This window comes from Mixophyes fleayi, chromosome 3 (assembly GCF_038048845.1).
Source record: "Mixophyes fleayi isolate aMixFle1 chromosome 3, aMixFle1.hap1, whole genome shotgun sequence".
Lineage (NCBI taxonomy): Eukaryota > Metazoa > Chordata > Amphibia > Anura > Limnodynastidae > Mixophyes > Mixophyes fleayi.
In genome coordinates this window covers 239253056-239280480 of record NC_134404.1, presented here as the reverse complement: position 1 = coordinate 239280480, position 27425 = coordinate 239253056, and the positions used below count along the sequence as shown (strand labels likewise).

The 27425-nt window shown below is 42.7% G+C and overlaps 1 long non-coding RNA gene across 1 annotated transcript; it reads right to left on the bottom strand.

Moving 5' to 3' along the window:
• Nucleotides 1-7863: 7863 nt before the first annotated feature.
• LOC142142912 (uncharacterized) lies at nucleotides 7864-23309 on the bottom strand. Its single transcript, XR_012689392.1, has 3 exons — nucleotides 23246-23309; nucleotides 8308-8421; nucleotides 7864-7954 (listed from the first exon to the last, which is right to left on the bottom strand). It is a non-coding gene; the product is annotated as an uncharacterized LOC142142912 (long non-coding RNA).
• Between the last annotated feature and the right edge of the window lie 4116 nt (nucleotides 23310-27425).

Here is a 27425-nt window from a genome sequence, read left to right as displayed (position 1 = left end):
CTATTGTTTGCCTTCACTAATTTGACCAGTTTTATTTGTAGATTTTCAGATCTTACAGGTTCGTACCATGTTCACTATATGGTGACCATGTATTACTTGTATATGCTTCAAAGGTTTGGATACCACAGTACTGTGTTTTTTGTAAATTCCAAATAATACGAATGAATACCTTTTGGTAGAAATATTTTTTTCAATCACCATTTGCATGTTGTGTGATTTACTAACCAATTCTACTATGTGACCTAACTTTTCTGTGGAGTGTCACACAGATCCAATTGTATCATTAATAAATCCCCTATGACTCTGTTCATCTTTTGATACCAAACATGATGAAATTTTGACAATGTGACATGCCTTTTCCAAAGATATGTGATTTTAGCTGTTCCTGGCTAACACCCGTACCTGTCATTCCCAACCCTGGTGTGATTTCTGCTCCTCAGTATGGTGTGGCACCTGGATTCTCCAAAATATGAACTATGAAAACATTTTCCTTTGAAACTCCTATTTATATATATCGGTATAGGCCTTCAAAATGCTGCCTTGGGCTGCAAGGATGTCCAGCTGTGACCGGCCACACAAAGTCTATTCAGGAGTCCAAAAACTAACTTGTGTCAGGATATATCTCACAGCAAGAGCTCTTTGACGCTGCCACTAATGACACTCCTAGCTTCTCACACTGGAATGTGCAAAGCCATCAAATACATTTACATCAGACTTTCTGTCTTCACATTTTACATTTTAGTAGCTGAACCTATCAATGGCTTCATTTGATATAACATATTTATACTGCAATTATGATTCATCCCTTATTAATAACTGTAAGTTCCCTATGTTCATGATGCTCTTTTGCTCTTTTTTTGTTCTTACATTATTATTAACCTCAATAACACCAATTTGCACTAATTTCCAGTAGTCAATTTTGACCATCTCACAGATCACAATATTATTTTCATTTACTTTCGGACAAAGACTGCAGGGACCTGGCTGGGTGCTAAGCGACAAAGCAACAACACAAACACACAGCAGTTCATAGCACATCTAGGAAACATTTCCACACAGCAGTGGCAGAAAAGAAAAGTGGTGCCAGATGGAATTGTCCTTGGGCCCTCCCACCCACCCTTATGTAAGATATTGAAAAGGACTTGTACATTTTAACAAAGAAAGCACTTTAGCAAGAAGGAGTGACACTTTTGTGGCTAAAGTGCTTGGTTTGTTTGAACCCCCACAAAACAAGCAAGCAATAGCTTAGCTGCCTTAACCCCAACAGTGCTGTCAATGAACTCTACATTATTAAACAATGTCTGCTCGTGCTGCATCTTTAATCTCCTTCTCCTTTCTGGAAACCACCCTCTCATCCCTGAAGAACTGCCAAACTTATAACTGGAGTGGCATTACATCTGCTTCAGACAGAATATGACACAGAACATGTGGACAGCATGGAATCCGTCATCTTGGAATACGCTGCATTGAACAGAGATTTAAACCAATATATAGATGCAGTTAAGGAGATCGTACTTAAATTAAAGCATGACCCAACGGATGAGATCCCAGATTTAAGAGAGCTTCTACACGAGAGCTACACTGCGCTTCAGAAGAATAATAAAGAGGAGGCCATGATTCAGGATGATAAATGTTTCCAGTTTAAAGAACAGCTAAGAGACCTGAGAAAACAAATGGGTGTGTCACTGGCCCCTGCAGATGAAGATTTGGAAGTTGAAGACGAGGAGATCGCCGTCACCCAGAGCACTCCTATAACACAGTTGGAGATGGTGAACCCAGTGAAAAGCAAAGTATGTGGTCACACATACGAGAGAGAAGCAATTGAAAGGATTATTGAAAACAAACTTCAGCAATTATAGCACATGTAGGTAACATTGGCACATAATCGTAGCTGAAAGGGAAAGTGGTGAAAGATGAAATTGTCTCACCCACCCTTATAACGGATATTAAAAAGGACATGCACACTTTAACAAACCAAGTACTTCAGCGACAAGGACTTTTGTGGCTGAAGTGTTTGGTTTGTTTGGGCCCCACAAAACAAGCTAACAGTGGGCTTAAAGCACCTAAGCTAACAGTGCTGTTAATGAACTCTACAGTGGCAAGATGTTGTTATCATCATCTTTAGCCTCATCCTCACTCATCAGTGTGTACATCATTCTAACACAATATTAATTCAACCTTGCAGGAAACCACCATTACAGAAGTCTCTGTATCATAAATGTCAAAAACAAAAATGTAAAAAAAAAAGATTTTACCTTTTTAAAGATAAAAAACATCTTTAATAAAGGTGAAACTTTACTGTAGAAAAACATAAAGTTGCCAACATGTCATTTTACCCAAATATTAATAAGCCTTCCAGCATCAGCTAGCTTCCTTCTCTCACCTAGATCCCAGCACCTGCAATCTACATTTTCATCATCCTCACCCTCATCAGTGTGTACATCATTATCACTCAATACTAATTAATCTTGACTGGAATCCACCATTACAGAAGTCTCTGTACTTTGATCTAAGTGCCAGTAAAGACCTTTCTCGTGGAATTTGTAGTTCATCTTACGACAGAGCTGTCACGATTTTTGGGCAAATCTACACCAGACCAAATGTCAAAATGTTGAATCATCTGCATCATCCTTGAGTCTCTTAGAAAAGCTTAGTTTTTTCCTAGCAGCAGTAGCCTGAGAAACTGAGGGAGGGGACGCCGTCGTGTCAGGTATCACTTCAGCTGTCAATTTGCTCACAGGAGCTCATTGCATCTCTTGTGATCTGGGACAGTGGGAAATAAAGAGAAGACTTAGCACTTAAACCTAGGATCAAGCATAGTCGCCAAAATGTAGTGATTTGATTTCCAGAAGTTGATAACTCTTCGATCCTGGCAAAGCGATTAAAGTACTTCATCTACAAGTCTGACATACTTAGCATAATGTCTTTGTTTCATCTCCTCCTTCAATTTTTCAAGGTGCTTTTCTAAAAGTCTAATTAAGGGAATCACTTTGCTCAAGCTATCGGTGTGTCTGAACTCAGTTCACAGGTGACTACTTCGAATTGTTTTAGCACCTTGCACAACAAGGAAAGTATTCACTGCGCTGGACTAAAATACATTCCCCCTGCTTTCCCAATGTCATGGCTTGTGGAGTAAGCCTGGATAGGGTAGAAGTCATCTAGCCTTAGCATTGTGGATGCAGGACTAACTACGATCACTAGTGAGGATATTGATGAGGAAGGTGTTGTCGGTGTGGCTTTACAAACACTACAGATGACTAGACAACTGTTGTCAAGACTGGGTAAAAATAATTGCACACATAAGAGGTGGATTTTTTGGTCTTATGCCCAGGCATGACAATAGCCTTCTCTTATCACTGGCAGGAACTGCTTCCACTGGTGCAGGACTTACACAAACAACATCATCCTCATCAACATCTTCATTAGCGCCGTCGTCGGCTACACAAATATCCTGTTGTAAATACAACGTGGTATCCTACATTTGTGTATCACCAGCTACACTAAGAGGCATACCACTGACAGCCTGTTTGAAAAACTAAGGGATGTCCTGGCAACATAGGTTATCCCGCTTGGATTCCCCTGAGGACATGTCATTTGTGAAAATGCCACCAATATTGTGAGAGCATTACAGCTGGGAGAATTCCATCAGATTCCCTGCTTTGCTCACACAAACAGTTTGGTGGTACCGAGCCTTTTAAAAATTGACAGTGACATGCAGGAGATGCTGTCTGTGTCAGAAATAATTTGGGTCATGTTCAGCATTCTCCAACAATATGTAGGAGATTGCAGCCACTGCAAGAAGAATGGAATTTAAGGAGGAATGTACTGTAGTCCAGCCCAGTGGAGAATACTTTCCGTATTGTGCAAGATGTTGAAACCACTCTAAGTAGTCACCTGTGAAGTGGGTTCAGACACTGTTAGCTTGAGTCAAGTGATTCCCCTAATTAGACTTTTGGAAAAGCAACTAGAGAAATTGAAGGAGTAGATGAAACTAAGCAATTCCGCTAACTATGTAGGACTTGTAGATCAAGTATTATATTCGCTTCGCCAGGATCCAAGAGTTAACAACATCTTGAAATCAGATCACTACTTTTTGACAACTGTGCATGATCCTAGGTTTAAGAGCTATGTCTTCTCTCTCTTTCCAGCTGACCCATATCTCAAGAGCTGCAGCTCAAGTGGTACATGACACGACATCTAATCCTCCCTCAGTTTCTTTGGTAACTGCTGCAAGGAAACAACTTAGCTTTTCCAAGACACCCAGTGGTGATTCAGATAAGTCAGCACAATATTTTGACATTTGATCTGGTGTAAAAGAATTGCCCAAAAATCGTGACAGCTCTGTTGTAAAATGAACTACAAATTCCACGAGGAAGGCCATTACCGGCAATTACATCAAAGTATTGAGAGTTCTGTAATAGTGGATTGCAGCAGGGATGAATTAGTTTTTTGTGAGGATGATGTACACACTGATGAGGATGATGACAGTGTAGATTGCAGGTGCTGGAATCTAGCTGAGAGAAGGGAGCTAGCTGATGCTGGTATGCTTGTTAATATTTTGGGTAGAATGGCATGTTGGCAATTTTATATTTTTCTACAGTAAACTTTCTCCTTTATTAGAGAGGTGTTTTTTCTTTAAAAAGGTACAAGTTTTTTTCCTCAGATTTTTGTTTCCCTAACTTAAAACCACTGTGCACTTAAACATAAGCTTTAGCTTTAGAGGGATTAGTATCATCATGACTGAGACTGGAGAGTGACAAGAACACTGTCCTGGTTGGTTTCTGTGTAACCAACTACACTGAGACTGGAGAGTGACAAGAACAATGTTACTGAAGACTGGAGAGTGACAAGAGCAATGTGACTGGAGACTGAAGATTGACAAGGACACTGCCAACCCTCCTGTTTCTGTATGAGCTGTAGCACAGTAGAATGTTACTGGAGACTTTTAAAAACTCTGCCAATCCTAATATTTGAATTTCTGTTTCAGCCCTAAACACTGCCACCTCTCCTATTTCTGGGTGAACTATGGCACAATACAATGTGACTGCAGATTTTGAAGAACACTGACAGCCCTATTATTTGCATTTCAGCAATGACAGTTAGCAATGGAGCAATGCCACGTAGACTCTAGACTGGCAACAACACTGTGACCTCTCCTGTTTCTGTCTGAGCTATAATAACATAGTACAATGTGACTGCAGATTTGAAGAACACTGACAGCTTTATTATTTCTTTTTCAACGACAATTAGCAATTGTAATGACTCACCGGGCACTCTGTCAGAGTTAGCTAGATAGGTAGATAGTTAGTTAGGAGTAGGTAGGTAGGTATTTAGGTAGGTAGTTAGATAGCCACCATGGGTGTTTAGATAGGTAGTTAGTTTAGTTCTTAGATAGATTAGATAGGTTAGGTAGATCAGATAGGCAGATAGATTAGCTAGATAGATTAGATAGGTCTTAGATAGGGTCAGTTAGGTCTGTTCTCTGTCAGAATCTTCCCTCAATCATGCTGTCATTTCCTATGTAGTGCCTCACTGGCCAGCTTGTTTCTCTTAGTCCACTCACCTGGCTTCCTCATTATCACTTGCAGCCTATTGGTTCTGCTCTCCTTAAATAGCCGGCTAATCTTCTGCAGGATTGCCAGTAATACATTTACCATAGTGTTCTGCTCCCTTGTGCTTTCCCTGTTAACTGTTCCTGTTGTTTCCTGCCGGCTTGTTGTATCCCCGTGTACCAGACCGGTTCCGTTCCTGTCTACGCTTCATTTGATTTCCCTGTGTACCGACTCGGCTCTACTTTGACTCTTCTCCTGTGTGCATATCCCGTGTGCCAGACCTGATCCGGTTCCTGACTATTCTCCATTGGATTCCCTGTGTACGAACCCTGCTATTCCCAGCTATTTTCCGGACCCCTGTAAAGTCGTGCTCCCAGGCTCCGGCATGATCTCCAGCTCCTCTGCTCATCCTATCCTGTATACGGAGACGCAGCCCCTGCAGCATCACTGTGCTATGATTTCAAAAATCTCCCCCTGGCTTCGGACTCAACCTTGCCACAGGTACTTTTGACTGTTTACATATATCACTTTGTGCCTGTAGTTGTAGTTAACCCCGACAACCGCCTAAGAACTGTTCCCCTAAATCTCTGGACTCTCACCAGTACTGTGGGTTGTAGTTACTCCTGGTAACCACCTAGGAACTGTTTCCCTCTAATCTCCGTACTATCACCGGTACTGTGGGTTGTAGTTACCCCTGGCAACCGCCTAGGAAGTGTTTCCCTCTAATCTCCGGGCTATCACCGGTACTGTGGGTTGTAGTTACCCCTGGCAACCACCTAGGAACTGTTTCCCTCTAATCTCCGGACTCTCACCGGTACTGTGGGTTGTAGTTACCCCTGGCAACTGCCTACGTTCGGTTCCATCATCTTTACCTATCACTGCAAGTTCCGTTCCTTTCCGGACAAGCACCGGTACAGAAGCTGCTGTGTATCAGGGGACCTCTCCATCAACTGTTCCTTTATTGATTCCAATGGCCACGAGTGATATATTAGTCTTGACACCCTCCACTCAGTGTCTCTCCTGACTCCCTCCTGCACTACCTACTCTACGGCCTCGGTAATTCTATCCCTGGGTTCTCCCCAGCCAGTGCACATCTCACGACCCTCTGTTTGTCTGCAGCCAAACCTGTTGTCCACTAGGGCAACAATGAACACCAGGCGTTCGGAGCAGACTCCGGGTTTTGCTGTACTGGCTGATTGGTTCCTAACAGCAATGGAGCAATGCCACGTAGACTGTAGACTGGCAACAAAACTTGGACCTATCCTGTTTCTGTATGAGCTATAAAACCACAGTACAATATGAATGCAGATTTTAAAGAACACTGGCAGCCCTATTATTTCTATTTCAGCAATGACATTTAGCAATGGAGCAATGGACCTCTCCTGTTTCTGTGTGAGCTATAAGAGACTTTTAAGAAAACTGTCACCCTCCTCTTTGTGTTTTAGATATGATGCTTCCCAACTGCACTAGAGACTGCCAAGAACCCCTTGTGTGTCTCTCTGTGAAATGGCGCTGGATTGCCGTGGAGGGTGGTACTTATAGAATCCAAAATGCACGAGATCCGACGATGCAACAATGATGTTTTGCCTCGTTTTCACTTCTGAGGCCCGCAAAAGAACCGAGCCAGACCATCTCTAATATTAAGAGTGGTGCAAATACCAAAAATGGTAAAAAGTTTCACATTCAGAGTTTCTTCAATTGTAACACATGCTACATAATAAATATGCTAAAATTTAGCTGATCTTTACAGTATATCAGCAAGACAACCATGCCATCCCATCTTCAACATATTGGGTCTTATTCAAATCTGAATGTAACTTGGACGTAACTTGAGATGTGAAAAAGAGCATGTAACTTGTGTGTATGTATGCCCATATTTAAATCCAAGGAATCTGAGCAATACTTTCAGTTGTGAATACGTTAGTAACCTACTTACAAGGTGTAAATATCATGTCAGCATAATTGTTTTATGAGCAAATGCACTTTTTTTCACTACATGTGTAATACTCTTAATTCACATCTGAACGCACATCTATGTATTTCCTTAATTACTCTAATTGACCATATTATTCCTAAACACTGATGTTCGCTGACATATAAATAATATTAAGCCTTTCACTGGATTACCTCATCAATCTGTACTATTCCATGCTAACAATAACTACTTAATCATATCTTTTAATAACAAATATATCTCATTATTACACATTTGCTTTGCAAAAATAAAACACACACAATGGTTTTTTTAAGCTACAAACTTTTTTTAAAAAAAACAACAAAAATAAACATTTAACAAACTTTACAACAAAGTTATTATTTTTTTTTAAATCAAATTCAGATATTTATAAAAATATATTTTCGTTTTTTCAATAAAAATGTGCAGGGAGAGATTGGTTTTGCACCTGGAAAAAAAATCAAACAAAAAAGTTAAATACTATATTTTAACATGACAACATTATTACATGTTATAAACATATCTTTCATATCTATGGTTTTTGGTCACACATTTTTCTAGCTCTGCAGAGTTCAGAGATGCTATATTAATAGAAATGATCTGAAAGATTCATCATAGTGTTAACACAGTACTAGCCAGAGGACTGCATTTTGGAGACGCATGCAGATGTATTGTGGGAGTTGCTATATTTAAAGACAAACACTTATTTGGCTCATTAAGTCATACACCTGTGTATGTATAGTTTTCTGCAGAAACAGCACACTAAAATATACTGCTAGATTATTACATCAAGATACATACATTCGTCTTCATGAGCCTGGGATGTGCTCCTTCTATTCTCCAGCTGGGCCTCCTGAGGTTTGTCCAGGGGCTCCTCCTCTGATTCCTCCCTTTTCTCCACTTGGAGGCTGTGTTCTTTTTGACGAAATATCACACATTAGTATTTTAACGAGTATTATGTTCTAGATAAACAGATATCATTTTGGGGTTGAACTAAACATCACATTTAGAGTACACTCCACCATTGCCCAATTACAAATATTCTACACCATTTATAGAAACAATAATGGCAACAATCATGCGCTCAATTGACTAATTTAGTTATTAAATTATAGTCTCTATCTCTGTTAGGAACTCCCAAGCCAGTACAGTTAAACTCGAGGACTACTCTTAAGGCCCGGAGTTCGCTGGATCCCCTAGTGGTGGGGACAGACTTGGCTGCGGGCCGACCGAGGGTCGAGTAACGCATACTGACTTAAAGGAGCACCCAGGAGTGGAGTGATTGGCGGGCTGTAGTGAAGAGGAATCCAAGGTCAAAGGTCACTAGCACAGATACAGAATCCAGGGACAAGCAAAGGGTCAGACACACAGGCAAAGAAGCAAAATCCGGAATCCAGGCAAAAAGGTCAAGGTCAGAAGAGAAGGTTCTCTGGTCCAGGAACAAGCAGAGGTCAAAACACGGGTAGTCAATCCAAGGTAGCAATAACCAAACAGAGAGAACAAGCAGGTAGCAGGACTGGGGGCAGAACGCTATAACCGGCAGTGAGGCTGCAGACCTCACTGCCCTAAATACCACAAGCCACCAATCAGAGCCTAGCTCTAAGCCTCACACAGCCCTCATAATTAATTACATTAATCAGCCCACAGGCTGTGTTAAATTGCGCGCATGCGCCCGGCCACTAGTACCGCCGGGACGCAGCGCCAGATTAGAAGCGTCGGACCGTTGCCTTGGCAACGGCCAACCAGGAACTGGAATTGACGTCCCGGTCGTCAAGGTGACGGCCGGGACGCCAGAGGACCCAGGAAGCGAGCCGCGGCGGCTCGTAACAATCTCTATGTAAAAATCCAAGAATGACTAATGGTATGAATAAAAAATTATCTGTTCTGTGTCGGTATGGTGGGATTAGTGATGTAAAACGATCTTAAATAAAAGATAACAATATTGTCACTGTAGTTGTAAATTTATCAGTGACCACATAAAATGAGTTCTAAATGTCCTTCAGGTGATTGCTGTGACTTTCATATAGAGGTCAGGAAATAATAGGTGTGACAGGATGGACTGCCTATGCCACCCTGTCTGTTGTTACTGGGAACCGGCTGGGCTTACTTTGCCACGTTCCCTTTCGTTATCCCAAATGCGCCCTCTTGCCGCAGTAGGAGGGGCTTACAATGCTGCCACCACTGAACTCCTTTATGGTGCTCAGAACCACGTTCCTTTTGGTTAACTGTCACTGCTAGTGTACTCCTGTGCTGGTACACTTGGGCTGGTAACTCCGGACCTCTTACTATGGATCCGGGTTGCTGTGGATGTATCCTCCCTGGCCTATCACACGGACCAGAGCTGCATGGGTAGCAGGCAGAGTGGTGGTACTGGAAAAGCTTGGGTCTAAACCTCAGACAGCTGGAGAATGGATTAGATTTTAGAGTCTAATCGGCAGGTCACAGGATTACAGCAATATTGAAGAAGTTGTCAAGCAGGGTCTTGAAGCAAGAAGTTTATTTGCTCTCACCCTAGTTGAAGGTACCAGGGGGATCAGGTCAGATGGAACATCAGAATGATACATTTCAGTGTTCAAGTCAGTGTATTTATACAGATTTGGACACATGTTATTTTTAGAATCAGGATGTACTCTATTTACACAAACATGGATTTACATGCATTGGAAAGCTAGCCATATTTACACTTATATGTAAAATTCTAGAAATGCTGTGATGTCCTACACCTGGTTTTCAGATGCAGAGAATCCAGGAGCCAGTCTTAATTAAAAGTTCCTGCCTTCAATGTTGGACCTTCACACATCAAAAGATCTAATTAACATGGGGCCTTTCATCAGAAAATTCAGAATACATATTCACACAGAACAACAAAAACAAGCTAGTTTCCCACATCACAATACACAAGAGGCTTTGTAAACAAAGGCTCATTGTATCAGATATATACATCAGAAATAGGCATATCCTATAGCAAGGTTAAACAAGAGACAAATTTCTTCCCCATGTCTCAGAAGTAACGATTTCCTATCTCACAATATATACAATATCAAAAATAAGTGCACGTGCAATTATATAAATAAGTGCACTGCGCTATTTGCTTTAAATAAATTTATACCAAAAGTTATTTAATAGTGATCCAGTCACAATAGGTAATTAGTTTATACTTTATAAACCAGTGTTTTGTCCAGTAGCACTAAAGATGAATCCAATGTCTTTTGTATTCAAATGGAGATTATTGAGGCTCAGTTCTAGCTTTCTTTGTGTTATCCTTATTTATAGTTCTGTGTTGTTAATCCTGATTCTCAATGATGCATATAGATTATTCCAGTCCATTAAAAATGAATTTATATCCTTATTCTGTTAGCTACTAAATGTGGTCCAAAACCAAAGGGAGGCATTCGAATTTGTGTCTTTGTTTGGAAAAATACTTCTGTATTTTTAAATAGAATGTGATGTCTTCAGATAGCCTCAATGAAGAGATCATACATCAGTCATATATACTTTATTTGAAAAATATATAGGCAACTGGATCATACTTAAATCTATAAGTCACTTTTGAGATAAAGAAGCCTTAATTCTTTGGAGGGATAATATTAGGTTTGTGGAATTTGGTGCAAGATGAATGAGACCTCATTTGGGTGATAGATATGGCTAATAGTGACTGAAAGACTGTATACAGAAACACATGTTACCAAAAAAGTCTATTTTATTGAATATATATTCTCATAAATTCATATATGATACACAATAATACAACATTTAATATCATACTAGAACCATGTTAACATATAGAATAGGATCAATCTATAGGTATAGGATTCTAAAACATACTAAAACACTGACAATAATCGACAACAACTGACAAATTGACAATAGTAATCAAGGAGGGATACATTGAAGATTGTGCAGCTCTTGCAACAACAATAGAAAACGTTTGCAGTCCTCTTTTTCTTTTGTGCATTGTACCTCTACACCATTTGCATTATGAACTTGACATGGAAGGCTTATTAAAATTACATATTCTAAAGTGAATGTAATCACACATTTAAGCATTATACTGACAAACCACTAATACAAAGCAGGCCCTGTGATTTGTACTATGAAGGGTATTACAAGGCTGAGCAACAGACCACCTTGTGCCTACTCTGTGTTGCAAATAATGTTTTGCAGTTTTATAGGCTATATTTTTGTCCGCGTACTGTGGGGCTTGACCCAAGTAAAGGTCCATCACTCTGGTCAGGGTCCTCAGCTCCATCCTGAAGAAAGTAGCAGACCTTATGTTTGTAAGTGAATGAGGTTTTTCAACATTCTCCTCATTTTATAGGCTTGCAAGACACGTGTGTGCAGAGAAACGTAAGTTTTAGTTCACTTCAAGACCGTATGTAAAACAGCAGATAAACTTTCCTTTCACTTGTCCATGTTGCAGTACCTGTCATATTCCCTTCAATCAGAATAGTTGACTGCACCAAAGCAATTAGGGGCGTGTTCACACACAACAAATGGTAGGGGAATGCGCATCTGCAGACCTTATATAAAGCTGAAGAGGTAAGTATTGTGTCTTGCCTATTTGTGATTCAGTCTCCATGTTGGAATTATACGATCTTGTGATTTTGTAGAATGTCCCACTCTAAGGAAGAGATGCCTAGCCCCAGTCAAGTGTCCGCTAAACTTAGGCAGCCCAACTTCGGCTACAAAGAGGCTGAGGTGCTGATGGAGTTTTGCACCACACTAGCTGCCAGCTATCCGCCCTGGGAAACACTGCAATTGGGAGGACTTTACCAAGCAGGCCAATGCTGTGAAACCTATTGGGGTATCACTGAGGTTAAAAAGCGGTAAGAGAACGCAAATGTTTTTAAATCATATTGGGCCTGAGTCATTAAGGCACGCATACTGAGCGCAGCGCACGTACCTGCACCAATGCAGGTATCTGGTTGTTGCGAACGCCCGAAGTCAACAAGACGCGTATTGTCACATATGCAGCTTAATGACTTCTGGTGCAAATGTTCCTATCATACCTGTTTACGGCCGTGCACGCCAGCAAATAGTAGTAAGTTCTGCATTACTTGCAGAAGTGAACGCTATGCCTTTTATTGCCATAGTTGCATCGTTGGTGTATCTCTCAAGTGTTGATTTATGTTTTAACAACTACCCTTGTTTGTTATATAGTGCTGGTTGTAATTAACAGTAAAATATCTATTCCCCTTGTTATGCTACTTTGTTTACCTATACCACCAATGGTCTCTGTGGATCCCAAAGTGTCAGCATGCCTATTGCCCTGGTTGTTATTTCTACAATTGGCAAACTTTGCCACTAAGCCTGGCATTAATGCCCCCATGTACATGATGGACCATTGAGGGGGCATGATCATTATCCCCTAATGGTGATAAATTCACATGCATACAGGGGAGGCAGGCCGCCACCAGCTGTGGGCCCTGTAACAGCTACACCTCCTGCTTCTAAGGTAGCTCAGGCTATGGGGGAATATCACAACCACTACACTGCAGAAGTCCTCTGATGGCATGGTAAAGAAAACAACCTGTAATGGTGCACGTTTGGTAGAAATTATATAACTGATATGTGTTTTTGGCTTATTACATTATAAACCGGATGTGAGGTGTGACCCTATTGTACCGTGCTTGGCCTCTTCTCCATTGCCTTTTAACCAACAGCATTACTTAAATTTATAATGATAATAATAAAAATTGGTAAATCAAATCACACACACACACACACGTTTTTCTTTTAGCTAAACAATTTTTATATACAAATGAAATCAATATAAAACATGTAACATCAACAAAGCTGCACCAACATACATCTCCTCTCTTGTCACAAAATATCTCCCAACTCTGCAACTCCGCTCTGCACAAGATCTGCATCTCTCATCCACACTCTTTACATCCTCCGATTCCCGATTACAGGACTTTTTCCGGGCTGCACCCACTCTATGGAATTCTCTCCCTCGCACAATAAGAATCTCCTCTAGTCTACAAGCTTTCAAGCGTTCTCTGAAAACCAATCTCTTCAGAAAAGCTTATAATATTCTTCAACCACCCTCATAACCTCACTACATTACCCAGGGCCGCCGAGAGGGGGGGGGGAGCGGGTACTAATTACCCGGGCCCGGCATGTCAGGGGGCCCGGCCCGGGCCCTTGCGCTGCTGATTTTTTTTAATTTTCAAATATTTTTTTTCAAAACGTTTTTTTTCCTTTTCTTTTTTTTTTTTTTTTTTTTTTTGGCAGGGGGGGGGGGGGGGGGGGCTCGGTCGTTGGTGGGGGGAGCAGGCTAGTTTAAAAAAAAAACAAAACATACTCACCTGATCGCGGAGCCGGCATCCCTCCTCTCTGCTGCTCTGTGCTCTATTCAGACTGTCTGAATGCTGGGTGTGATGTCATCATGTCATGCCCAGCATTCAGTCAGTCTGGAGCAATGGAGCACAGAGCAGCAGAGAAGACCAAGAGAGGAGAAAAGGTAAGTGAAGGGAGGAAAACGAGGGGGGCACAAAGGGGTTAAAAAACGGGGGGGCAGCATGACAGAGGGGTTAAAAAATAAGGGGGAGCACAGAGGGGTTAAAAAACGGGAAAGCAGCATGTCAAAGGGGTTAAAAACGGGAAAGCAGCATGTCAAAGGGGTTAAAAACGGGGAAGCAGCATGTCAGAGGGGTTAAAAACGGGGAAGCAGCATGTCAGAGGGGTTAAAAAATTAGGGGGAGCACAGAGGGGTTAAAAAACGGGAAAGCAGCATGTCAAAGGGGTTAAAAACGGGGAAGCAGCATGTCAGAGGGGTTAAAAACGGGGAAGCAGCATGTCAGAGGGGTTAAAAAATTAGGGGGAGCACAGAGGGGTTAAAAAACGGGAAAGCAGCATGTCAAAGGGGTTAAAAACGGGGAAGCAGCATGTCAGAGGGGTTAAAAAATGAGGGGGAGCACAGAGGGGTTAAAAAATGGGAAAGCAGCATGTCAGAGGGGTTAAAAAATAAGGGGGAGCACAGAGGGGTTAAAAAACGGGAAAGCAGCATGACAGAGGGGTTAAAAAATAAGGGGGAGCACAGAGGGGTTAAAAAACGGGAAAGCAGCATGTCAGAGGGGTTAAAAAATGAGGGGGAGCATAGAGGGGTTAAAAAACGGGGAAGCAGCATGTCAGAGGGGTTAAAAAATGAGGGGGAGCACAGAGGGGTTAAAAAACGGGGAAGCAGCATGTCAGAGGGGTTAAAAAATGAGTGGGGGCACAGAGGGGTTAAAAAATGGGAAAGCAGCATGTCAGAGGGGTTAAAAATTGAGGGGGAGCACAGAGGGGTTAAAAAATGGGAAAGCAGCATGTCAGAGGGGTTAAAAACGGGGGGGGGGGGGCAGCATGACAGAGGGGGTGAAAAAATGAGAGGGGCACAGATGGGTTAAAAAACGGGGCAGTATGGCACAGTGGGGTTAATAAACAGGGGTCAGCATGGCACAGTGGGGTTAAAAAATGGTGGGCAGCATGGCACAGTGGGGTTACAAAGGGGGGGGAGGCATGGCACAGTGGGATTGAAAAAGGGGGGGAGCAGCATAGTATAGTCTGATGAAGGGGAGCCAGATGAAGGGGGCAAAAACAGCATGGAGGGCACAGTGTGATCATAAGGCATGGCGATGATGAAGGGGCACATTATTGTAATATTGGAGCTGGAGGAAGGCCTAATTATTAATCGTGGATGGTATTGATTTAACGCCAGGGTTGTTTGGAATTATCTAAATGTAGCTATTTTTTTCCAAATAGGGCCCCCAGCATTCCAGGATCCAGACAAGCCGCAACTAAAGAAACATGCAGCCACAGGTGGAGAAAGTGAGAAGAACAGGTAGGAGAGAGCAGGACAGTATGTGAAATGTTGTGATTCTAGTAGGGACAATACCAATTTTTGGTGAATGTTGTGCCCAATGTAAGGTGTAGGCCAAGACTGAACTGTTTGTGTACACACTGCATTGTTTGTATACTACACTGTGGTGGTAGATGTCCTGAAAGTCAGGAGTGCTTGAACATATGTGACGCTCCGGCGAATTGAGAGCCTAGTGGTTTTTATGTTAGCCACGCCCCAATGGCACGTTTGCCACGCCCCAAAATGCATGACCACACCTCCCAAAATTTTTGCACCGCCGTTTGGCTAGCTACGCCCCTGAATGCATGACCATACACCTAAATTTTTTTGCGCCGCCGTAAGGCGGCGCAAAAAATTTTTGGGGCTTATTTGACTATGAGGGGGGGCCCCATGAATTTGTTGTACCCGGGCCCTGAATTCTTCTTGGCAGCCCTGACATTACCCTATTACCACCTGTTATACAACTACCCTTCACCAACATTATTGTGTGAAAGGATCATTTAGCTTATGAGTCACTTTTGCAGTCTGGCTGGGCCGACTGCAAATGTAGACTTAACCTCATGTGTCAAACTCCCATTGTCCAATAGTTGTAAACTTGCAAGCAGGGCCTTCTCACCTTTTTGTCTGTTTTACCCAGTTTGTTTATTAGTTTACTATTTTTGTCCCCAATTGTAAAGCGCACACGCAATATGTTGGCGCTATATAAATAAATGATGAATGATGATGATGCTGATGTAACATTTTACAACTCCAAAAAATGTATCTAACATTTTTTTTAGATATTTCATTTTTTTTAACTTTTTTTGCTTTTTCTTTATATATTTTTTTCTTTCTTCAGCTCTATCAGTAGCCTCTAGCTGTGTGGTTTGGTGGGACCCATCAACTCTTCATCTGCTGCATAAAATGAAAGACAACAATTTAGTTAATGCACTCTTCATACATTCATGTGGTAAAATGCAAGGTCTAGGTTCCTGTACATATGTGTATGCATCTTGCCAGCTCGGTATAGTGCAGAAATGGGATGTTACCCAAAAACTGGCCCCATTTTTTTAATTCTGCTGAATGTAGGAGTAATAAGAAGTACCGTATTTGCCGGCGTATAAGACGACTGGGCGTATAAGACGACCCCCAACATTTCCACTCAAAATTATAGAGTTTGTTATATACTCGCCGTATAAGACTACCCCCTCTTCCGCACACCTTCCACACACACACTGTATTAAATCACTGGCCCCCACACACACTGTATTAAATCACTGGCCCCCACACACGCTGCATTAAGTCACTGGCCCCCACACACACACTGCATGAAGTCACTGGCCCCCACACACACTGCATTAAGTCACTGGCCCCCACACACACACTACATGAAGTCACTGGCCCCCACACACACTGCATGAAGTCACTGGCCCCCACACACACTGCATTAAGTCACTGGCCCCCCCACACACACTACATGAAGTCACTGGCCCCCACACACACTGCATTAAGTCACTGGCCCCCACACACACACTGCATGAAGTCACTGGCCCACACACACACACACACACACACACTGCATTAAGTCACTGGCCCCCACACACACACACACACACACTACATGAAGTCACTGGCCCCCACACACACTGCATTAAGTCACTGGCCCCCACACACACACTGCATGAAGTCACTGGCCCCCACACACACACTACATGAAGTCACTGGCCTCCACACACACTGCATTAAGTCATTGGCCCCCACACACACGCTGCATGAAGTCACTGGCCCCCACACACACTGCATAAAGTCACTGGCCCCCACACACACACTACATGAAGTCACTGGCCCCCACACACACTGCATTAAGTCACTGGCCCCCCCACACACACTACATGAAGTCACTGGCCCACACACACTGCATTAAGTCACTGGCCCCCACACACACACTGCATGAAGTCACTGCCCCCCCCCCACACACACACTCATATGCTGATCACACACACACACACACTCATATATGCTGATCACACACTCTGCATTGACATGACATAACATAAAACAAACATAACATAACACATACTAATAACACTTACCTTCTTCTGCTGTCACTCTCCTCTGTCCCCCTCCTGTCACTCTCATCTGTCCCTCTCTCCCTCTCTCACTTTGCCCCCTCTGCCGCGCTCCAGCCATAAAAAAAACCCCAGAAACACTTACCAATCCGCGCGGCGCCGGGACCCAGCATCCTCCTCTCTCACGCAGCCTGTCACTGATATATGACAGGCTGCATGAGAGAGGAGGATGCTGGGTCCCGGCGCCATGCGGATTGGTAAGTGTTTCTGTTTGGTTTTTTTTATGGCTGGCCCGCGGCACCCCTGAGACCCCTGAGTTTGGCACCCGGCGTATAAGACGACCCCCCCACTTGGAGGCATGTTTTTCAGGTCAAAAAAGTCGTCTTATACGCCGGCAAATACGGTATATAGTATAATTGTGTGTTGTTTTTTTTATATATTTTCTTCCTTGAAAATGTTGGCAAGCAGAGTCTCACCCTCTAGGGTGCATTTTTTAAGACAGCCAGCTGCACACAAGACAAGAAGTTGGGGGGGGAGGGCAGTTTTCCCATTGGGGAACTTAGGATGGCCTCTACTGTGAATGGGCAGGGAAAACTTTCTCATGTCCTACGTCTATCTCGTAAAAAACAAAAAAAAGCTCAACAATACGAAAATTACCATGTACTTACTTTGTTCCACCAGCACCTGTGGCTGCTGAGAGGGGGGTTCAGGCTGGCTCTGGAAGAGCAGTGGTGAAGTGCTGAGGTCTTCACCAGCCGCCAACTCCTCCTCCACCGCCGACTCCTCCGCCACCGCTGACTCCTCCTGTGGCTCTTCTCTTTCCACTGCCGCCTCCACCCCTGCCGCCTCCTGTGGGACCACCTCTTGTTGATTGCGGCGGTGGTGTCGGGAGCTGCGTTGGCATCCTGTTGGAGAGCATGATGTGTTATCTTACTTGTAATTCCATCTGCGCTGCAATTGGACGATGGAGCGACGCCTTCCCAATTGCAAGCGCAGACACCTGCGTACTGCTCTATACAAATTCAGTTTCTCTTCATTACTCACATACCGCCCTGCGGGTTCAAAACAACGGTCCAGCGTTGCTGTAAGAACCCGCCGTTCGGTACGTGAGAATGTCGCCGCTCTCATTTTGCCTCCCAAATGACACTTTAATATCCTGCTTACCTATTAGTTCTCAGTGCACGTCGGTGCGTCTGCACGTCCAGCGCGGAACCATTACTAAGATGGCTGACTCACCTGTCAATTACTTTTCAGCCAATTGGGGGGCCTAGCGTTCTGGCGCCTACGCAAGAGAACGCACCGGTAGCAATTAAAAACTTACACTGCATGCGATAGTCGGCCCTGACAATTTATGCATGGACAAAGTTTTTGCTGTCGGGAATAGGATTTGATTGGTTGATTTTGAGGTAAGTAACATGGGCCTAGGTCTGCAACCTGACATAGCATATTAGGAGAAGGAATCATTGCACTTTCTTTTTTCTTCTTTAGTTTTCCATTGAATTTTGTGGGTCACAGCACAGGATAACCCTCCATTTTGTGGTAAGTAACATGGGCCTAGATCTGGCCTTTTAGTATAGTGATGGACTAAACTTATTTTATTTCAATTTGTAGACATGCCTGAACAAGAAGCAAATCAGCCTTCCGGCTCATCATCTGTTGGGGCGAAAAAAACACGCCAGCCCAATTTTAGTAAATTGGAAATTGACATTTTGGTGGAATTGGCTGTTGATAGGCTCCACTCCACAACGCGTCAGCTCTCAGCAGGATCCAAAGCAAGAATATGGGAAGAAATCACAAATGAGATCAATGCCGTGGCTCTAATAAGACGCTAGGTGAATGAGGTCCAGAAAAGGTAAATATGAAATCGTGAAACAATTAGCTCTTTGTTCTTATAGTAAATGTGTCAAGGTTTAGGGGATAATTTCATCTTTCTAATGTGTCTATTTTGCACACAGGTGGCAAGACTTTAAGCGTTGCCTTAAAGACAAAATTACAGAGCACCAGAGGCATGCACAAAGGACAGGCGGTGGACCTCCGCCACAACTTGAACTAACTGCATTGGAGACCAGGGGGTAAAGGTATTAACATGCGGGTTCTTCAACACCCGCGAGTTCAGCGTCTTCGGTGATTAAATTTAAAGCGGCGCTGCATTGTAAAGGGAAACTTCCCTTTACAATGCAGCGCCGCTTTAAATTTAATCGCCGAAGACACTGAACTCGCGGGTGTTGAAGAACCCGCATGTTAATACATTTACCCCCAGGGCCTGTTTAGATGCGGAGATGGTGCAAGTTGTGGACCGCATTGACACTGGGCGTAGCTCACCCGTCAGCAAGCCTATCACAGCTCCAGGTGTATACACACATATATTATATATATTATATATATATATATCTTGTGGCAAGAGCCCGCTACTGGTGAAGCACACGCGTACAACTTCTTCCTTTTTATGGTTCTTTATTGTCAGGATGGTAATAATTGTTTGACACCGTATACTTGCACAGCAATTATGGAGACCCTAAACGCTTACTATACATAGTCCAGCTCTCTGTCAAGATCAGCCAGCTATCCCAGCGTTGATCTCCCTGAACAATAAAACAAGCAGGGTTTTATACCTGACATTCCTCCCACAGGCCTAGCTTGATGGACAGGTGACACACCCACCTTCTCTTTAAAAAGGACACACCCATCCCTGGCTCTGTTTAGACTTTCAGATACACCCTGTCTGTTTGCTGAGAGGAAGCAGCTTTTTAAATCTTGTAAGTAAACCAACTTTTACTACACATATGTTTTTACCTGGTTTAATCTCCACCTAGGTACATAACTGTGCCAACGTTTTACTCTACTTCCCTGCTTTCTCTGCATATTGCCAGCTAAATGCCTCCTTTTGTTACAATATATATATATATATATATATATATCTGTTAAAAATTAATTGGGCTTTAAGTAGCAAATCCTAAAACTAAACTCAAACATATCTGCAGTTACATATAGTGAGAAGTAAAGAGGTTATATTTTAACCACCACACACACCAAAGTAAACAATTGTATTGACAATGTATCGTTTCACATCATGCGCACAATAACAATTCACAATATCTGCCTTAACACGATATTAACTTTTTTATTTTCAATTTGTCATTATAGGGGCCAATACAGCTGGAGAAAATTCCGAGGATGAGCTGGTGGAAGAGGCACGTGATGTGGAAGAGCATCAGATGACTGAAGAACCAGAAGTCAGTGAACAGGAATCACTGCACGCCTGCTATCACAGTATTCGGGAGACAAATACCACTATTCAGTCCAACACCACAGATATTGCCACAACCCTCACCCGTATGGAGCATACTTTACACAGTAGCCTCACCCGTATAGAGAACACTTTGGACTTAAACCTTACCTCTATCAACAATACCCTTACACGTCTCACTGACCTTATTGCAATCTATATCACCAATCCTGCTGCACGCATATAACAGGGATCTTCTCCTCCTTCTTTCTCTCCATCTCTCAGTCCCATCTATCAATCATACTACACCTCACCTAATTATCGTTCCACAAGTAGAGCCTATTGCGTGCACCCGTCTTCACATGTTGAACAACTCCCCTCTCGAGGTCCTATTGTTTCTAGCGTAAGACCCCAAATGCATCACCATCGTTACCAAAGCAACCAATATTTTGATAATGACCCATAAGCACATTACAATCCGTCAAACAACTATCATTTACCTCCACCTGCCCCTTCTGCCATCTCTGTCATCTATGCCCCTTCTGCCATCTCAGCCCCTTCTGCCATATCTGACACCCATGCCACCCGTGCACCCCGTGTACCCCGTGCCACACAATTGTCGGCTGCTGCACACTCACTCACTGCGGCTACACTGGCCTCTGCTTTCAACCCCACTGTTGCCTTCTACATCACGGGTTACCAGAAGCCAGACTCATCCAAGAACAGCTGCAACCATTGTTCCAGAAAGGAGGCCCCGAAAATCCAAGTAATTGTTTGTTTTTATTTTTCCTTACAGTGTAAATTAAATCTATAATGACATACTTCTTAGTTACTTCTTCCTCTTTATTAATTTTTTTTTTTACAAGAAAAGTAGGTGTCCAGGACATATTGTTTAAAGGAGACAGCATCAACTGATTCAGGATGGCTGGATTCAGCATCTAACACCTCCTGGCCAGCAACCTCGGCCTCTTCCACCCAAAGAACCCCACTCCTAATGTTATGGAACACCACGCACAGAGCTATGATATCACACACAGTGGATGGAGCATACATTAGAGCACCACCAGATCAATCTAGGCAACGGAATCTGGTCTTTAAAAGACCAAATGCCCGCTCCACAACCAATCTAGTGGCTGTATGTGCGGAGTTGTATGCCATCTCCTGCTCCGTACGTGGGTTCATTAGAGGAGTGAGGAGCCAAGGGCGAAAAGGGTATGCGTTATCTCCTACAAGGAGTGACAAGAAGGAGAAATTGAAAAAATATGAGTGACATAATTGTAGGTCCATCAAGAACACAGACAACATGTTGGATGACAAATAGTGGCAAATGAAGCAATTAGACATGTATTAGACACAATTAGACACAGATATTACTTCAGAGAAGCTTACATAATATCCTCAATGTAATTTGACCCAAGCTTTAATCTTTTGAAAAGCTTTTGATATGGGGAGCTGTCCAGGTAGGATTTTAAGGTAAACATCACAATTGAATGTACCTGGGAATGATATTGCAATGCGCCTGTAATATGTTTACTTAGCTATCAAACTTAAGACACTAATATTTTCACTTTAAAGTACTACATATATGATATCTATTGAAAAGAATAAAACAGTCCCTAGTAGCCACGCGTCACCATTCGGCCTTGCACCCCCTTGCCTCTGTTGCAATCTTTGCCACATCCCTGATTACCGGAAGGCAAAGGAGTCGTGTGTACTCCCTGGCCACATAGCTACTAGGTCACGAATCTGGAGAGGCACGTAACATATAGCTTGGACATTTATTGAGTGGAAATGCTTGCGATTCAAAAAATTGGCAGCATTCTCACTGGAGGGGCCAAGGCTACATAAGGCTACATGAGTCCCATCTACTGCCCTATGACGTGCGGGAAAACGGCTATGTTGGAAAACTGCCGTTTGATCTGCGCAAGGGACTCCTCATCGAGTGGCAGATGTATGAATTGCCTGAGCCGCGACAGGAACGCCCCCAGAACAACCTTCAGCACACGACTGAAGGACTTCTGGGACATCCCTGAAACAATTCCCACAGTGGTCTGAAAAGACCCTGTGGCTTCAGGTCACTCTGCACAGTGCGCATGGTGTCCAGGATGACACGAGGCGGGAGCCGATAACGATGCAGCACCTCAGCATCAGACATCCCAAAGAGGCTGACACATGGCCTGAAGACACGCTCCCTGGGCCGGCGACAATGGACTAGTTGCTGATTTTGGAGGTGTCGATGCTGGTTGCCCTTCTGTGCTGCCACATGTACCTCTGCCATTTCTAAGAAACACTATATTTGAAATGGAAGGATGTTAAAAAAAAAAATTACCTGATAGTTTTGGAAATATCACTCCTGTTTGCACAGGAAACATTTACAATATACTTACATCAACAAGTGGGTTGGCCAAACTCATAATGGAGCTTAAAAATAAAAATGTTGTGCACAAAACCGAGAACACAGTTTGCCATTGTGACACATGAATAGGCATTAAACAAAGCAAGAAAAAACCCTAAAAAAAAGGACACATATATATGTCTCGGGGGGCGAGGGGGGGGGATAAGAAATTATTCCTTCTCCTTATATGCTATGTCAGGTTGCAGAACTAGACCCATGTTACTTACCACAAAATGGAGGGTTATCCTGTGCTGTTAATGTACTGTGACCCACAAATGTCAATGGAAAACTAAAGAAAAGATAGGAAAAATTAAAAAACTAGTAAACAGCCCCACCAAGGAAACTATTGCATGAAACAAAGTATTACACCCCAAAAAATACAAAACTCAGACCCCCCCCAAAAAATAAAATAAAATGATAAACAATAGGCTAGCAGTAATCAGACACTTTCAAAAATAATAAACCAAATAAACCCTAGCTTAAAATATATAAAGCAAACATACCAGTAAATCAGTCAGCAGTGAACAGGGCACATGATGTACTCAGAGCTTTATAGCATTGTTTAATTGGCAGAGAGTATGCAGGTGAGAGTCAGCATACGGCACGATCACATGGCGATCTTGAGGCCAATTTCTGTGTGTTAGTGGTTCAGCAATGATAGATAAATTAGACCCCGAGCAGGTGCATAGAATACGCCGCCAAGCACGTGAGTGCATGCGTTTGCTCAAGTCTGACTTTGACGTCAGTACTCGGGAACGCCCTCATTGTGAATTGACTACAGCACCACGCCCCGTTACCACCCTTTTCATGCCCCAAAGTCGTAGGTTGTCGCAAATGGCAATTGCGTTTGCACCCGTAGAGCTTTTGAGTTCGGAAAAGTGTGTTCGCTCAACTGCTGAGCATGCGTACAACACTTTTGCGTAAGGTACCTGCTGAAAATGGACATACTTAATGACTCAGGCCCATTATGTTCAGAATACATTTTAAAAATGTCCGCCTTCTTTCAATATTATCAGATGCGTCTTTAACTTGGAGAACAGTCCTTGTTATGAACGAAATGGCACAAGAGTAGTCTTCCTCCATCAGTCTTATATAGTGCTGTTAGATGAGATAAGTGATGTCAGGTGTACAGGTGGTTTGGCAATCATCCCATTAGAATGTAAGAGGCAATATCGTGTTTGGTCATCACCATCATCCATCAATTATACATGCCCTGGAGTGGTTGCAAACCTTACATCTTAATAGAAGCATACTTATGACAACGCCAGGACTGTATATGCTATATATATATATATATATATACACCAATCAGCCACAACATTGAGACTACCTGCCCAATATTGTGTAGGTCCCCCTTGTGCTGCCAAAATAGCTCTGACTCCACATGACCTCTGAAGGTGTCCTGTGGTATCAGGCACCTAGGTGTTAGCAGCAGATCCTTTAAGTCTTGTAAGTTGCGAAGTGGGGCGTCCTTATCTAGGAATTATTTTTCTGGCACATCCAACAGAGGCTTGATCGAATTGAGATCTGCGGAATTTGGAGGCCAAATTGACACCTTTAACTCTTTGTCATATTCCTCAAGCTCCTCCCCTCCTTAGCCTAAACTTTGCCCTTTTGCGGCCCGCAAATCGGTATGTCTCTCCTATATCTGGACCATTGGGAGATATACACTAGTGGTGTGCAGTGCACAATCACAAAAGATTGTTGGGTGCTAAACCATCTCATAATAAAACCAAATCTAAAAATGTATTTAAAACGCCTACTCCTGCAGAACACAGGCATAATGGTGCAATTGTGTGAGATATCAAATACCAATCATCTCCTGCAAAGTATTTTGTCACAATAATACAGATTTGGTAATTCACATACCCAATATTTCTGGGTGAAGTAGTTCCACAGCATGCATTTATAGTTTTTTCTACATACTATATGTGGCAGGTTCTTGCACTCCTCCACTTACACTATCTCAATATCAAAGAACTCTTATCCATATAGCCACACCATCCTTTACACCAGAGTCCAACTTCCACAACTTGTATCACAGCGACCCCTACCTTACTGTATGGGACACTTTTCAAACGAAGACTCCTACTGCTGCTGTACTAAGCATCATCCCACACACATGCACTTACTATAATGGATGCTTTCAGACTGCTCTTGGCTTAAAACATTTCCCACATTCCGTGTCTTATATGTGGGACTTTATATCCCAGAAACCCCCTTCCTTGGTGTATTTCGTTTTCTCCACATGACTCTTACACCATGCACACACTCCTCGTCTCCCTGGTGCTGAATCTTTCTTAAATGGGGTACCTACTCCTAACTGGCGCCCTTCTTCTGGGGTAACCATGAAAGTGTGGATCCTCATGCTGACTGTTTCACTGCAGCAAACTTATTTTTATCTTTGGGGTCTCTTTTTCCCTCTCTTAGTCACTAAAGGGACTCTGACTTTCTAAACTCTCCCCCTCCCCCTGTGCAATCATCCCTTTTAGTGGCTTCTCTGATGGGGATCTCTTGATGGGACATCTTCCTCCAAGATCTTTAGTGTGGCCCATGCAGCTCTGCCACAAACTGCTCCTGAAATGCCAGGGGAACCTGGGACCTAGACCTGTCCCAGTTCCTCAGCAAGATGGCGCTCTCCATCTAGATGTGGGGGACCAGAGTATTTTAAAGAGGAACCTGAGCAGCACCTCAGGTGTAAAAAATGTCCCCCATATGTTTTTAAGTAAAGAAAATAAGAACCTCAGAATTATGACAAAAAAAATCACTCAAAATTAAAGTAAACACAATAGTTTTATGAGGGGGATCATTATCATCTTATTTATAATATGTGTATTTATAAGGCGCCACAAAATCTACAAGTTGCAAAAAACACTATTTTTGGCACTTAAGGTGCACCGTGTGCCTCTCCCAACTCAGTGAATCAGTCCAATTTTGCATTAAAACCATAACTGTTCACATATCTAATGATATAACACACACACTAAATCTGCCAGTGACCTTTCATATTATACCACAAGTACCTTCTACACATTACAGTTGCCCTGCCCTATACAGCAAAATGGACCTAAGCAGAGTGCAACCCCACAGCTATTATACAATTGTAGCCAGTGTTGATCACGGAGAACTCTGTTCCCGATGGTTCACAAAATAGACAGAGCCCTGTCCCAGGTGTCCAGTGTAATATATAGAACACTTTTTCATGGTGGCTAATCTAATATACAAATCCCATTACCAATCATGATTATGGGGCCTATTTATCAATAATCACAATTCTACATTGATTATCATCCCTTATCTGCGCTTTTCGCTGCGATAAGGGCTGGCTTTTCAAACCTATTTATTAAAAAAGTCATGCTAGCACAGCACATCCGATGGGAGGCTGTCCCAGTTATTAGTGTTTAGTACTTGCTATTCTTTTACCGCTTGCTTATCGTAGTGGTAAAAGAAGAAGCTTCTGGATTCTGTCCTGGGATCTTTATTGTATTGGCATTCCGCGATGGATGATACCATAGGTGTGCAGCAGGAGGTCTCATAGATAAAGAATCACCTCAGGAGTTACCTTATATTCAGACAGAACGAGTCATGAGATGTATATCTTCTTTATATAGTACTAAGTGCCAGGATCAGTATAACAACAGCTTTCAGTAATAGTTTCTTAACATAACATATCAGTAACATGAGCTGCTCAGCTCACCTCCTTTCTCAGAGAGTCTTTTATAGAACACAGAGAGTTGAGACAGGAAATATACAAACAAGTACATGCATATACAGCAGACAAACAATACACCTCTGTATGAATACAGCACCATCTGCTGGCCCTCCATGGTAACTACATGCATATAAACAAACCCATAGTCTGTTGTACATATTTCAACACCCCTTCTCAACAGACTGGGTTTCTTCAGTTAGACCCATCTTTGACGTAAGTCTCCAATGTCTCTCTCTGACAAGAGGCTTAATCAGGATATCAGCTGTCATATCTTCTGTTGGGCAATAGTTCAACTCTATAAGACCTTGTTCCTGTAGATCCCTCAGGAAGTGATGCTTGACATCAATGTGCTTGGTTCTTGGGTTCACTCTTTCTGTTTGTGCTAATGCAAGGCATCCTTGGTTATCCTCATATATCTTGATAGGTTCTTCTTGAGGCATTCCTAGGTCTGATAGTAGTTGCATTAACCATACCACTTCTTGACTGGCGTGAGCTGCCGTGATATATTCAGCCTCTGTAGAAGATAGTGCCACGGAAGACTGCTTCTTGCTTGTCCAGCTGATTAATCCTTCTCCGATAGAGAATAGATATCCACTTGTGGATTTTCTGTCACTTGTGTCTCCAGCCCAATCTGCGTCAACATATCCTGTTAACTTGTGACTTTTGCTTGCTGAGAGCTTAAGCTTCTTGTTAAT